This window comes from Castor canadensis, chromosome 15, assembly GCF_047511655.1.
Source record: "Castor canadensis chromosome 15, mCasCan1.hap1v2, whole genome shotgun sequence".
Taxonomy (NCBI): Eukaryota; Metazoa; Chordata; class Mammalia; order Rodentia; family Castoridae; genus Castor; species Castor canadensis.
In genome coordinates, this window is record NC_133400.1 from 67,933,192 (window position 1) to 67,947,328 (window position 14,137).

At 42.4% G+C, this 14,137-nt stretch overlaps 2 protein-coding genes across 4 annotated transcripts in view; both read left to right on the plus strand.

Moving 5' to 3' along the window:
- LOC109700328 (cyclin-Y) overlaps window positions 1–14,137 on the plus strand; it is a 666,198-nt gene that overhangs the window by 592,731 nt on the left and 59,330 nt on the right. The window lies entirely within an intron of this gene.
- LOC109676303 (junctional cadherin 5-associated protein-like) overlaps window positions 481–14,137 on the plus strand; it is a 54,948-nt gene continuing 41,291 nt past the window's right edge. The window contains exon 1 of one of the 3 annotated variants that reach the window (XM_074056403.1): window positions 481–582. The gene's annotated coding sequence lies outside the window, so the exon portion shown is untranslated. Of the gene's footprint in view, window positions 583–6,623; window positions 6,647–14,137 lie in introns of those variants that run through there. The other 2 variants (XM_074056405.1, XM_074056404.1) reach the window with 2 other exon arrangements.

The following is a 14,137-nucleotide window of genomic DNA, read 5'->3' on the forward strand; positions in this document are numbered from 1 at the left end:
AGGCTCTAAGATGTTGTTTAAAGAAGTAAATCCCAAATATTAAGCTGTTGTCACCACTACTGTTTCTGCTTTCCATGCCATCACTGTGTTGTGTGTTGTATGTGTGTGTGTGTGTGTACGTGCACTGTTTGTGTGACTTACAGGAATGGTTTGTGTGCATCAGTGTGTGTATAGATCTGTACGTGCTCCTGGGTTATCTGTATATGTGGGCATTCGCCCAGGGTTGACATGTCCCAAACGCTAGTGACACGTTAAGAAGGGAAAGGGTGGTCAGCCCACCTGTGCCTTCCACGCAACTCTCCCTGTCTGTCTCTGAGGCTCGCGCACCGCCCCCTGCCCTGGTGCCGCCCTGTGGCTCTAAGAACCTAAGCTTGACTGTGGCCAGGGATGTGGGCGGGGCGAACGCGGGATGTGGGCGGGGCGAACGCGGGCGGTGGGCGGGGCGAGCGGCCGCGCTCCGGGCATGCTGGGCCAGGGCGGCTGCTGCCTGGGCGGGTGGCGCTGGTCCCCGGCCGGCCCGAGCGGCGGCGGCGGCGGCGGCGGCGGCGGCGGCGGCGCAGGTCAGCATGAGGGAGCCACTCGGTAAGTCCCGGCGTCTGCCGCGCTCCTGACACCCGCTATTTGGCTCCCTCCCGCGGCGCTTCGCGGGCCTCTCCCTCAGCCTCCCGCGCTCGCCCCCCAACTTCTTCTGCCGGGACGTTGCTCCGGTCCCTTCCCTAGCTCTAGGAGATGTCCGCACCCCTGGGCGCAGCCCCGCCCGAGCCCCCGCGAGGTGTCCAGCCCGCAGCTTAGCCGCACGGCGGGCCCCATGCCCGCAGCCTGGGGTTGGGGGGCGCCTGCGAGCCTGGAGGGTCCCCGCCCCTCAGGTGCCCAGCCCACGCGCGGGGCTCCGTGGGTGGGTCCGGGCGGCGGCTGGCGTTAGCGCCGTGGCGCCTGGGGGCGCGGGAATGTCCCAGTCCCTCGCCATCCTTCCCGCGTTGTCCTCCACGCCGGGGTTCAGCCAACCCCCTTTCTCGGCCGCGCCCCCAAACCCCGTGGACACCCCACCCCACCCGAAGAACTGACAGCCTCAGGGGTCCCCGGTTCTCGGAGCGCCCCCCGCAGTCGGGACTGCAGGCGGCACGTTGGGAGCTCGCCCCGGCTCCCCCGCTCCCTACTCGGGTCTCCGCCCCAGTGTCGCGCGCCCGTAGCGCCGCGCCGCGCCGCGCCGCACCGCACCGCACAGACCCGCTGCGGATTAAGGCGCTAATCAGCGCTACCTCCCAGCTAGTGCTCATGGCGTGCGAGGTGGAAAGTGTTGCCTGTAAATCTCCTTAATCGGCTCCTGGGTGGGATCTGGAGCCCGCCCGTCTGGGTCTCTGCACCCAGATCTCCGCTAGCACCCCTGACCCCACCACACCCCCAGTTGCAGTCAGTTTACTCCCAGATGCGGGGGTCTCAGCGTCTAGGTGTCCTGAGCACAGTGCTGCTGAGCACCCACGGCTAAAAGCCGCTCTTGCTGCTTGTCACTCACGGGCCAAAGAAGCCGAGTGCCACGGATTCGTCTGGGGGTTTGAAAAAGAAGCTCTGATTTCACTAGTGAAAAAAAAAATAAAAGGGGAACTTATGCCAGCGCCACCTGGCCATGCTCCAGTCTTCACTCATCCACACTCTCTAGGAGCACAGGACTTTTATCTCCAGGTTCCCGCATCCCTCACCCCAGTCTGGATGCCTAGGTACCTGGCCTTGACTTCCAGAGAGGACTGAGCTGAGTGGACCACACAACCCCCCGGTTTTTCCTGTTGGTGACAGTTTAATGTGATGTTTGTCCACAGCTTTGTATTTTCCTTTGAGTTTTTGTGTTTTCAGACTTAAAAAGAGTAGACTCCCCAGGGATTTATTTGGGGGGAATGTTCGGATTCTTGGGAGGAAAGTGAGAGGTGGGATCCTGGCAACCAGAAATGCTTTGTCAAAAAAGAAAAGAAAAAAGCAGACTCAGTAGTGTAAAATGAATAGTCAGAGGCTGTGGAGGTAAAAGTTAGGAAAAAAAAATGCTTTATGTCAGGTGCTTTTAGAATTTAAAATGACTGAATTGAGACTGTAGCAAAGCAAGAACTGGAAATCATATGGAGATTCTGTTTCACAGGGGTTGTGTTGGTTTCATTGTGAAATAAAAAGAGTTTGATAAATAGAGTTTGATAAATTCCTCTGGTTTTCCATAATAGTCTGTGGATTTGGACTTAATTGTTTAGTTTGATATTAAGTCTAATTCTCAGTCACCAGCTGAAGAAGCTTCCTGAAGGTCTTTCCCTGTTAACTCTAGACAGGCAGCATATACCAAACTTTCACTCCCTCTGGAGTGGGCAAGCAAATATTTGTTGAACAGAGGCCTTTAATCTGTTGGGCCTTTCTCCTGCAAAATGTCACTCTCTGCCTTGGAGAGGGAAGGTCAGGGCCTTGGCAGGCCCCAGGGATTTAGGGGGACAGGGAGGGTGGAGGAAGCCTGATTCAGGAAAAAAAAAAAGTTTGTCTTCCATCTCCTTGGAACATACAATGCTTGTGTGGCCACGTGCTCTGAAGGGCTTGACAAGCTCATCAGAGTTATCTGATAGTTCATCTGAGAATTAGATTCCAGAGCCTGTGGTGTATTGTTCAGTAGCTATGGAATATAACTGGTGATCTGAGCTATACAAGGAAAATAGATAAGCACCAGTTTTTCGGTTTTTAAAAGAAGACAAACATGAAAAATTCTTGAGACCTACATTTTAAAATGCAATTTAAAGATGAATTCTTTCTTTATGCCAGTAAAGAAAGCCCAGGAGTTGGTGTCTCTTCCAAATCCTGCTTGTCCTGGCTAGGAGAACCCTCTAGTTTAGAAGAACAGTAAACACCCACCCTAGTAGGAGGCCCGAGTTTCCCTTTTAATGAGTTTGGCTTGACTCCATGGGTAATTAATCTAGAGAGAGTTTAGAACACAGAGCGTTGGATTGAAACAATTGTTCTGTTGTGGATTTTATTTTGATAAGCAAGGACTCTGTCTTTGCAATCCATCCCAGCTGAGCCCCTTGCTCTGCAGTATCTTTTGGTTCTTAGCAGATGTTGTTTTTCACCTTTTGGGTGGGAAGGCTTATCTCCTGCATGGAATCTTATATTGTGCTTTGCCTCAAGGGCCTGCTGGCTGAGGGACACTGACTTGCTGAAGTCAGCAGCCAGGGAAGGGAAGGCCTGCCTTTCAGTGCTTTGCTGTATCCTTAAAGCACTAAAAAATAGTACTTGAAAACAACACACACACACACACACACACACACACACACACACACAGGAATCCCCTCGAACACTAAAACCTCAGTCATCTTAATTTAAATTTGGTGTGTCTCCTTTCAAATATATTTATTGTCTTTACTTTCTGTAACTAAATGTATTTTCCAACAACTTTCTGTTGATGATATGATCTTTGCTGGCAAAGATCTCTTCTCAGACTACTGTCTAGAGTTTTCTGCTTATTGGTTATCTCTTTATAGTTTACTTAATAAGCTTGTTTCTCCTTTATGGTCATACTGTTATGAACAGTGCCAAGGTATAGTTCAAAGAGAGAAAGAAGAAAAAGAATTGAGTGTGTGTGGGGGGAGAATAGTTGGAGAAAGAGAAACAACTGCTGATGCTAGCTATCTCTTGGCACAGCAGGCTCACTGAAACTTTTTCCTTTTTGCTTAAGCATTGAATTTTGCAATGTTTACTTTGGAAATAACTTTATATGTCTTTTGTAATTAGAAAATAAGTAAAATGTAATAATTATAGGAAATAATTTGAAAAATGTTTTTAGAAAACTCTGGCTCTTTTATGCCAAAGATATTTATAAATAAAAAACAAAACTAGTGTGTTAAAAGTTTAATAGAACATTTTAGCAATCTTTACATGAAGCAGTTGACATATATGATAAGGGAATAAAATTCTAGCCTATTATGTTACAGTTTTTTTTCAAATAACCCCGAATTTTAGAGGAATTTTAAATCTTATCCAAGTTCAGTCTGCTCTTAAATGACTAGCAATCTTTTAGAAATGTTAATGAGGTACTTAGGGTTCCATAAAGATGGGGTGAAGTAGCCAAAATACTAATTGTGTGATACAGAATTTACAGGTGGAAAGAAAATGGGGGTTGGAGAGAGAGAGAGCTCTCACTAGTTGTGGAAAGAAAAGATAATACTTATTAAACTTAAGTGCATAAAATTGGGCACTTTTTTGCCTTTTCTCATTTTTAGTCACTGCCTTAACTCAACCCAACCCAGCACGTTCCAAGTTCCTTTTGATCTTAGACCCAAGTTTTCCATTTCGTTTTTTTTTTTTGCCACCTTAAGGAAAGCTAACTCAGTGATGCCTGCCCTGCTAAGATGGTTACTTCATAGATTAAATATGCTTTTTATGTCTTATTCGAGTTTAACAACTTGAGTGCTCTGGCAGCACTGACCATCGCACTGCCTGGTATGGTAATAACAGTTTGTGAGAACTTACTGTCCCAGAACTTAAAATGGAGCTGTGGAGTTATTTCTTTAATAATTAAGACTAGAAAGGGAAGTGGCAGTGCTATTGTTCATAATAAAACCCACAATTCCACCATTAAATAAAAAGCTGTAGAAAGCATTAAAACTCTATGTATTAGTTAGCAACATACTCCATTCTGGCTTGTTTTATGTCTTGGCTGTTTACCTCTTGTTTAAAGAAAGCACTTCGTTATATATTAATCATAACATTAGCCCTAAAAGTTGTCAGTTGGAGAAATATTTATACTGAACTGCCAACAATTTGAGGGACCAATTACATCTTAAATATGGAATGTCAGTGAACACAAGTGGGAAGTTTAAGGTTATTAGAGGAGGACCATTGTCTACTGGAGACCTTTATGGGGTAAACTGTAATCTGGAATTAGAGTTGTTCAGTGGAACATGTGACTTTAGATTTACTGAAAACAGGTTGAGTCTCTGGCAGATAGGACATATGTGCTATATACTAGAACCATATGTAATGTACTATTCATTTATTTTCTCCAGTGTTTCTTTTATGGCCATTGAGTCTTTCAAATATGCAATATATTTTCAAAGGTACACTTTCCTAATCCTTCCTAAGCAGCACTTTTTTTTCCTTTTGGGCTAGAACATGAACTAAAGATTAATAAAAAGAGACAAATGCACATATACTATCAGAATATTTTTAAAGCAGTGTTTGTTGTTGGTGAGGGCATGGTGAGCTATATTATTTTTATTTATAAACAGTATAGCTAATTATAATAATGTATAAGTTACAAATATTAAGTTCTCTTAATATACTGATAAGTTATAAGTGATGACTAATGAAATACTATATTAATATAGTTTAATATTAATAATGTATTTATTATATTAAATTATATAATACTTAAGCTAGTAGGAAGTATAGATATAAAGTTAATCTCAACTATGCTAAGTATATGAAGTTGCCAGTATTTGATCATTTTGGACTTGCAAAATGATAAGGTCATATGTTTTGGCCTAATACATTTCATGACAGAACATAATGAAATAAAGTTAATGTATAAATAATGGAAACATTTTTTAAACCTCAGAGGCTAGTGCTGTTGTTGATATTTTGGTATGATTCTTCTTGGTGTTTTTCTCTCTTTCTATGCATATGTGTACAAATAAAATTGATAACACACTAGTCTAGGGGTCTGTATCCTGTCTTTGTTGTTTAATATGGTAGCATGTCCATTTTCCTGTGCCATAATAAACCTAAAACTATAATTTTATATGGATGTATACATATTATAGTCCACTATGTGTATGCACCAGAATTTTTTAAACTACCCTTAAATGGACATTTACCTCAATTTATTTGTTTATTTGCTTTTGGCAGTTCTGGAGTTTGAACTCAGGGCCTATGAATTTGCTCGATAGGTGCTTTGCTGCTTGAGCCATGCCTCCAGCCCTGGCTCAGTGTTGCATTGTAAGTAAAACATTGTGCATCTCTGGCTATTTCACTAGAATGATCCCAAGAAGTGAGATAATTAGTCCACAAGGTTTCAGATATGTACAGATTTTATTACCTATTGCCTGACCACTCTGAAGAAAGGAAACATCCATTTGCACACAGCCTCTGGCACACACTCATACAACCACAAGTAGGAGAGCCCTGACAGCTCATCATGCCCTCACCACCAATAAACACTGCTTCTCAAAAGCTTTTGTAACCTGGAATATGAATAATGACAATTTGGGTTGACTTTCATTTCTTTGTAGATGAGGGCAATTTTTTTTCATATTTGAATGGGTATTTATCTTTTAATTTTCAGTTTGTGTTCTAAGCAAATTTTAAAAAGGGAAAATGTAATATGTTTATTAACATTTTGTTTCACTGATTTGGGAGACCTTTTAACTATAAATTATGAGAATAAAATATTGTCATTTTTATAATGAAAAAGGAAGAGAAAATGTTACATATTAAATGGCATTTGTTTGCTACAGTCCACCCCTAGTGATGAGAATATGGATAATTGAAATAATCCTGCCTAGACTGTAACATCTACCAGGTTGAGTGCTGACTGGCTCTGATTTGTCTTTATATTCTCCAGTGCAGAGCTCGTGGTCTGGCAAGTCCATTGCATAGCAAGTGTCTTGATGGATTTAGGCTGGAATAAGTAAGTGTGCAATACTTGCTCTTTGGGATGGAGAATTGTCAGATAGCTCACTCCTGGTCCTCCTTTTCCCAGTGTGTGGCCATTTACCTCTGCTGTCCAGCGTGGACTCTGCATGGGTGCTAATGAGGCCAAGGTCAGAGGTTCTATCTGCATATGACCTATTTAGCTTTGTTCTGTGTCATGGCCACAAGCTGTACTCTTATTTATTTATTTATTTTCTCTCATGGCCAACTGAGAAATAAATGCATACTGTTTATCACAAGGGAGAACAGGCAGGTAGGGGGCGGAGAGAGGGGACAGTAGGAAGCAGATTTCTAGAGCTAGGTCAGCCTTACTAGAACTTCCTTTTCTCTCATGCTGTGTTCCAGGTTCAATCCAATGCAACACAAACACACACACACTGACACTCAGCAACACAGAGAATAGATACCCAACAGTGAAGGGGAGACCGCTCAGCTTACTCTTAAATCCCGTGGATCGTTAACAACTTCCTGGTTTCATTTATTTATTTATTTATTTTATTTTGGTCATGCTGGAGTTTGAACTGTGGCCTCAAGCTTGCTAGACAAGCATTCTACCACTTAGGCCATGCCTCTAGCCCAAGAAATTTCTGATTTTATAATCCCAGCCATTTGGGTGTAAATAGCATAGCTAATACTGAAAGCAACTCAGAAATCTGCCTCATTTTAATTGCGTTAAGTAGTCTCATTCAGGTTATTTGGAAGGGACAAATAATCTTTGATAAAAACCCTTTTGCAGTGATTTGGGGAAAAGAAAATTTTGTGGGAATAGCTGGATTAGTCAAAATCAAATTACCTGTCATATTCTCAAACCAGTAGTTATTTCCAGTTTCCGTGAGTGGGATGATGAATGATCCTAGTCACACCAAGACTGAAATTCACTGTACTTTCCTTACTTCTTTCCTTTTTCCTTCCTTGTCCTTCCATCCCTCCTCCATCCCTCTCTCCCTCTCTCCCTTCCTTGCACAGTATTGCACTCTATCACTTTAGCCACTCCTCCAGCCCTCACTGGGCCTGGCCTGGAGCTATGAACCTCTGGATCTTAGCTTCCCAAGTAGCTAGGATTATGGGTGTGAGCCACTGGCACACAGCTCATTGTACTTTTCTTAAAAATTACTCTTACTGTTCTTTTTTTCCTTATCCTCTCTCCTACATGTTACAATTCTAACCACTCTTTCTCCTTCTCACAACTTTATTTATTTATCACTTTATTTGTTTACTTATTTTCCCATGTTTATCCCTCGACACCACTTAAGTCCTTCCCTTACCCACCAGGTTTACCCGAAAGCAGTCTTGTCCTTCCCCAAATCATTTGTGGTTTCTTGTTATCTACTCACATAGAGTCTAACCTCTTATTAATGTTGCAGAGAAGAGTGACTCCTTCTGTATAGAACATTTATTTTTTCCTTTAGAATTTTGGGGTTTGGTGGTGGTGGTTACTCCTCTCTCATTTCTCATTGATGGAGTTTGTCTGCTTTTTGGCTCCACACAACAGGTTTTGTGATAGCTGCATGCATGTTACTTAGGAAGAGGCCTGTGATGGTCACGAAGCAACTGAATGGTGTATTTGTGAATGGATCATTTTGCTGAACATTCAAAAATTAGCATGAGTATTGCCATCAAGACATTATAGGCAAGTGAGGTATGACCCTTGTGTGTGCATGTGTGTGTACACACATCTCTGTTGTGTGTGTATATGAAAGAATCATCTACAAGAGCCATCTCAATTCTAAAGAATGAAACCATTTTTTCCTTTTTAAATAGTTTTAATGTTTAATGCCACCATGTCTTTTGTCTCTTCTGATTTATGTTTATGCATTATTTGGTAAATTAGGAAGCTTGTTGATGGTAAGGAAGGAAATATAAATGGATGAATCTAAAACAGTAATGGAGACTTCAAAGCTAGGTAGAACTGGGTTCAAACCTTGAATCTTCCATTCAAGGGCTATATAACCTTGGACCTGCAGCCTCAAGTATTCTCTTCTGTATAGTGGAGTCACCCATATATACATCAGGAAGTTTGCTGGAAATACAAAATGAAAGAAAATAACCCAAGCAACTAATACAGTGTCTGGCACAGGCAGATACTTACAGATTTATTTAATTTATTCTTTCATGTGTCCTGTGATTGTGTGCTTATGAAGCAGGTTTTTCTTGTGGTTTGTAGAGAGAAAGTTTATTGAGGTCATGGGGCAAGGGGCGCGGAGAATAAATTCACCAGGAATTGAAAGGTGTTCTTCATGAACTTGCTCATTTACTGGAAAGTTATTTTGAGCACTTTACAACCTGTCACAAGCATTCCCAAAGCGGGGAGGAAGATAATAAGATATAAACCTAGAGATGTCATGAATCAATCAAAAGCCTCATCCAGAAAAACTTGGCTTTTCAGCCTCACTCTTCCTCCACCTCACCCCCTTTCACCACCTAAATTAGAGACTGCATGCTAATAAGTATTTCTTTTTTGGTCCCATCTCATGAAAGCATAATTTAAACCAATCCAATACAGGCAGACAGAAAGGGCACTGGAGACTAAACCTGCTCTCCTCACTACTGTTGTGTCTTATTTCTGTCACTGTTTCTTCAATGAAGTTTTACAGCTTTTTAAAATTTTTTATTTAAATAACAGAAGAAAAAAAATCACCCAAAGTTTCGCATTTATTTTAACTATTTTTTGATCTCGTACACTAAGTATAAAATCTTTCTTCTACAAAAAGAATTTTTATAAAGGCAGTTTTCCTTCTTTGTATATGCTGTCTTACAAAGTTTGTTTTCATCAAAAGACTTGTTTGGCTTAACCCAAGTTGAACAAGACCAAACTAGGGAAGAGTGTGTGGCTAAAGGCTAGGCAAGAAGTTCTCTGAGCTAGGCTGCTGGTCTAGCCCTGATTTCTTTCAGTGAGATTGAGCAGTGCTACAAAGTCTTAACAAATGAGCATCTTGACGCTAATCACTCCTGGATGCTGCACACGTGGTCTTCTATAAGCTAGGTCCATCTGTTTTACATATGAGGAAACTGAGGCTTGGAAGTTAGGTACCTTGATAAAGGCCTCCTAGCAAGTGGAGGAGCCAGGATGGAAATAGGATCTTTCTGATGTTCCAGCCCATGTAGCCCTTGCTGTTTGTGCTGTGTCCTGCCACCTCTATGTTGATGGAGCAGAAAATGTGCCACAACTTCCTTCTGAGATGAGGAAAAACTGCGGGGCATGTGCTCCCCAGAGAAATGGGTCAACTGGAACACGTGTCCTTTCATTAGGCTGTCACTTTTCATTGCATTGGTAGTGTTTATACAATCCTATAAATTGTATCTTGGAAGTGATGGAATAACTGTCTTAAGAATGTAAATTGGAAAAGCATAATAGTGAAATGCAAAGAAACAAAAAGCTGTTTCTTGGCCTTCTCAAACCAAATGAAGGAATAAAAGTGGCAGCATCAAAGACTGCTTCATTTCCAGGTCCTTTGGCTTCCCCTTTGCCTCAGCAGTGCTGGGCTTGTGTATAGTTCAGAACCTGGGTGTTTCAGATTCAAGCCTTGAAAAATCCCAGGTAGAGGGAGGAAGGAAGCAGAAAGTGGTATGTTCCTCTTAAGATTTATTTCTTCTTAGTGTGATGTTTGCTCTTAGTCATTAGTAACTATGACTCTTTTTGGAAAGCAAAGTTTAGTTAGGATAGATAGCTGTATTTGTTGTTGAAAACAAAGCAATGAATTTGTTAGACTAAAGAATTTCATGTCAATTACTAGGATCTTTGAATTTGAAAGTTTCTCTAGTCTAACATCTTGATCACCACAGGTATGACTTCTACATTGGGGATCCTCAAACTGAGAGTCATGACCCATTAGCAAGTCATGAAATTACTATAGTGGGCGATGACCAGCATTTTTAAAAAGTGAAATAGAAAAGATTACAGTACTATCAAGATATAAGGATGAATAGTTTTGCTGTAAGGTTTTGATTGATTGTGTACACACCTGTAGTGGGGTGCTGTAAAAACAAAAGGGCTTGTAAATCAGTTACCTCAACTTCAGCTTCAGCAGCTCCTAGATACAGAACTCCCTGCCTTCAGGGGCAGCCTTTATCTTGACAGACTGTTCTAGTAAAGTGTTCTTATGATAAATGTCTCTTTTGCTTTCGTGGTTTGTGCAGTGAGCACTGGGGAGGGAACTAAGGACCTTATGCATGCTAGGCAAGTGCTCTACCACTAAGCTACATCCATAGCCCTCATGGTATTTTTTTAAATATGCATAGAATGAAAATAATATTAAGATATTTGATAGTCATGGGGATTAATACTGATATTTAAAGTGAACTCATTTGTCTTATTGCTGTGGCCTGAATACCAGAATTCTCTTCCTTACCTGAGATTATATGTAGGTACCTTTACAGTCTTGATTGCTCTTCTTAGATGTTCCATTATGAGCATTTAATTCAAGAAAATAAAAGTAGTGAAGGAAAAATTTCTTGAATAAACTGGCTGGAAAACCATACTTCCAGAGAAGGTGATTTTTCAGTAACGCCTGGAGACAGGCAATTTGGGTAATGGAGGCCTTCTTCATCCTATGAGACTAGGTAGGATCTCTTCCACAGCATCCTGTCTTTGTGCCTGTCATGGGCTCTGGCCCTACGGAGAGGTGTCAGGCTTCCACATCACTAGCATGTACATATGTTGTGTTTTAATTGCCTTTTTTCCAACTGCCTCTATGGCTAGACAATAAAATCCTCAAGGACAAAGAATGTGTCTTACTTATAATTTCAGTGCTTGGCACTGAAATTCTAGGCACCCAGGAAATATATTTTAGTGTTTTGAACTATATAAAATAATGTTTACTGTTTTTAGTGACTTGGGTGAAGGTTGAATATTACATTCATGAAAGATAAGGTATGTGAGTGTTGTAAAGTGATCGTGACTTTGGAAATCAATAGTAATATACTAAATGATACAAAAGGAACATGGTATAAACTACATGGTGAGAAGGAATGACTACTCTGAAATCTTTCCATAAGGCAATAAACTTCAGAGACAAATCAGAACCATTGTAGCACAATGAGTCCATAGTGTTATGTGTGCATAGTGATTTCCACTTCTGCATGTTCTTACTGGGCTCTTGAGATAGTCCAAGGGGATGGGAAGATAATGACATTGCCATTTTGCAGAACAGAAAACTGAGACTTGGTGTGTTTATTGACTTGCTCCAGAGATTATACTATGACAGGGTCAGACACTAGAGCTGGGGTCACACCTGATCCTGGGCCATTTTAGCTACAAACCTACCTTTCAAGTTGGATAGCAAATTGTTATGATAATGGTGGTGACAACCTTGGGTTTATGTCATATTTTGTTGTGTGTTAGTCTTTACAGCAACCCTTTGAGTGAGTTAGTGCATGGATGACAGAACTAAAATGCTGTTGCTTTAGAATGCTGGTATCTTGGAATTGGAAAGGAACTTTGAACACCTTGAGTGCCAAGTGCTCTCATTAGACCTCTTGGTCCCTGCTGGTGGCCACCATGATTGATGTGATTAATGTGTTTGTGGTGGGAGCCTGCCATCTCTTAGAGAAGCCCATTCCATTTAAAGTAGATAAGGTTGCTAAAGAAGCAAGTGGTATGGCAGAGATTAGAAATAACACACTGTTCAGAAATCAGTGAAGGGAGAAGTTAATGCTTGCTTAGTGTGGGTGCAGAAAAGAGGCAGAAGCCTGGGCTCTGAGTTGGGATGGAGAAGGTGAAATGTGTAAGCTTTCATGAATTTGGGTGATGGTGAGGCCATTCAGGTTGTTGGTGGGGCTCCTGGGTCAGCCCTTCACCTCTGATGTTTTTGCCCAGATTGATCCATGAGTGGAACCCTGTGCACTCTACACCTGCTCCCCATAGGCAGCTGGACTCTGAGAGGGGAAACCAGATAGGGTCGCCAGTAGTCAGAACACTTTACCTCAGCCCTCTAAGGCTTTTACAAGGTTCATCTTTTCTGAAATGTGTTTGTGGCTTTTGTGGGTTATCATGCCATTTAAGGTTTTCTAAATATAATTGCAAACACATAGGCACATTGGACCAACTTACCTAACCCCAGTAGGATGATGTGTGTTGTGAAGGTGATTTCTTTACCACTCTGACAGACTGCAGTACAGCCAGCTATGGCTCAGGCACAGGCCAGTGGGTCTGGGGACTCTGGTCTAGGCCACCAGGATTCTATTTCTGTGCAATTTCTTTACTCCCAGGTCATTATACCCACAGTCTATTTGAGTGCCAAGTAGCCGTCTCAGATATGGACACATGCAGCTTATGTAGTGAACTGCTAATTATTCTTCAGAACCTTTCTCCCATTTGTGTATTGACCCTGCAAGTTTTCATTGAGAGCATACCATCTGCTAGATGCTGGGGATGTGGCACTGAACGCAGCAAGACCCTGTCCTCATAGCCTAAGCCTGCATTCCCACATCCCTGAGTTGGTAATGTGATCTCTTTCCTCTGGAGTCCCTAGCCCAGTGACTTGCTTAGGTGAATGGGAACAATGCTTGCTTCTCTGATCCTTCCTTTTCTTTCTGAGTGAATGAGCCAAGTCACGATTCTCTGAAAGTCATCCACTAGGAGTGTCAGGAAGGTAGAGTTGCTGTGGAGATTTCTCTGAGTACAGTAACTGTCAGAACTTGTCAGCCTTCCATAACATCAGGGATATGATGGAATGTCATAGGCCTTCAAGGTGTCATCCTCCCCTGACCACAGGGATTGTCTTGGTTCTGTTTTCTAGTGGGTGACAGAGAATGAGGACATGCAGGGTCAGAAGGACTGTGTGTAACCCAGGGAGAATTCTTCCTGACGGGAAGTGCAGTAGGTCTTCCCTACACCTACAGCCAGCAGGTGTTTCCTGGCCATTGTTCCTGGTGATCACAGCAACTCTGTTTCCATCCACCACAGAATGGGGCTGGGTGGGCTCTTTATGTGCTTCTTGCCCAGGCCAGGGATATGGCCAGCCTTTCTGGAGGTCAAGGTGGGGGCAGTTCTGCCTCTTACACATGGATGGGAAGCTGCGCTGTGGCCCTCCTGTCTTGCACCTCCTAAACTCCTGTCTTGGATCCTTTTTCTTTCTTGGTCCTCTTGCCCTTGGGAATTTACATTGGGGCAAGCTGTAATGAAGGTCCAGGGCGATATTTGAGTGTGGACACTCTTGGCTGAGAGATGCAGAACTTCTCCCTAAAAGTCATCCAGGAGAAATTCCATTCTTTCAAGCTTCAGGTGCTACTGGGCCAGGTGATACATGCCAGAATCCCAGCACTGCAGAGGCAGAGAGAGGCAAGAGGATGGCTCCAGGGCTTTGTACAGAGACTGTCTCAAAACACCTAATAATAACAACAATAATTGCAATAGTAATATACTAAAAGGAACTCTTAGATCACATCACAGGTCGGATGTGTTTTATTGATTGCACGTTGGTTGTTTTCTCATTTTGAGCCCAAAGACTTCCTATCTATTTCTGGTTGC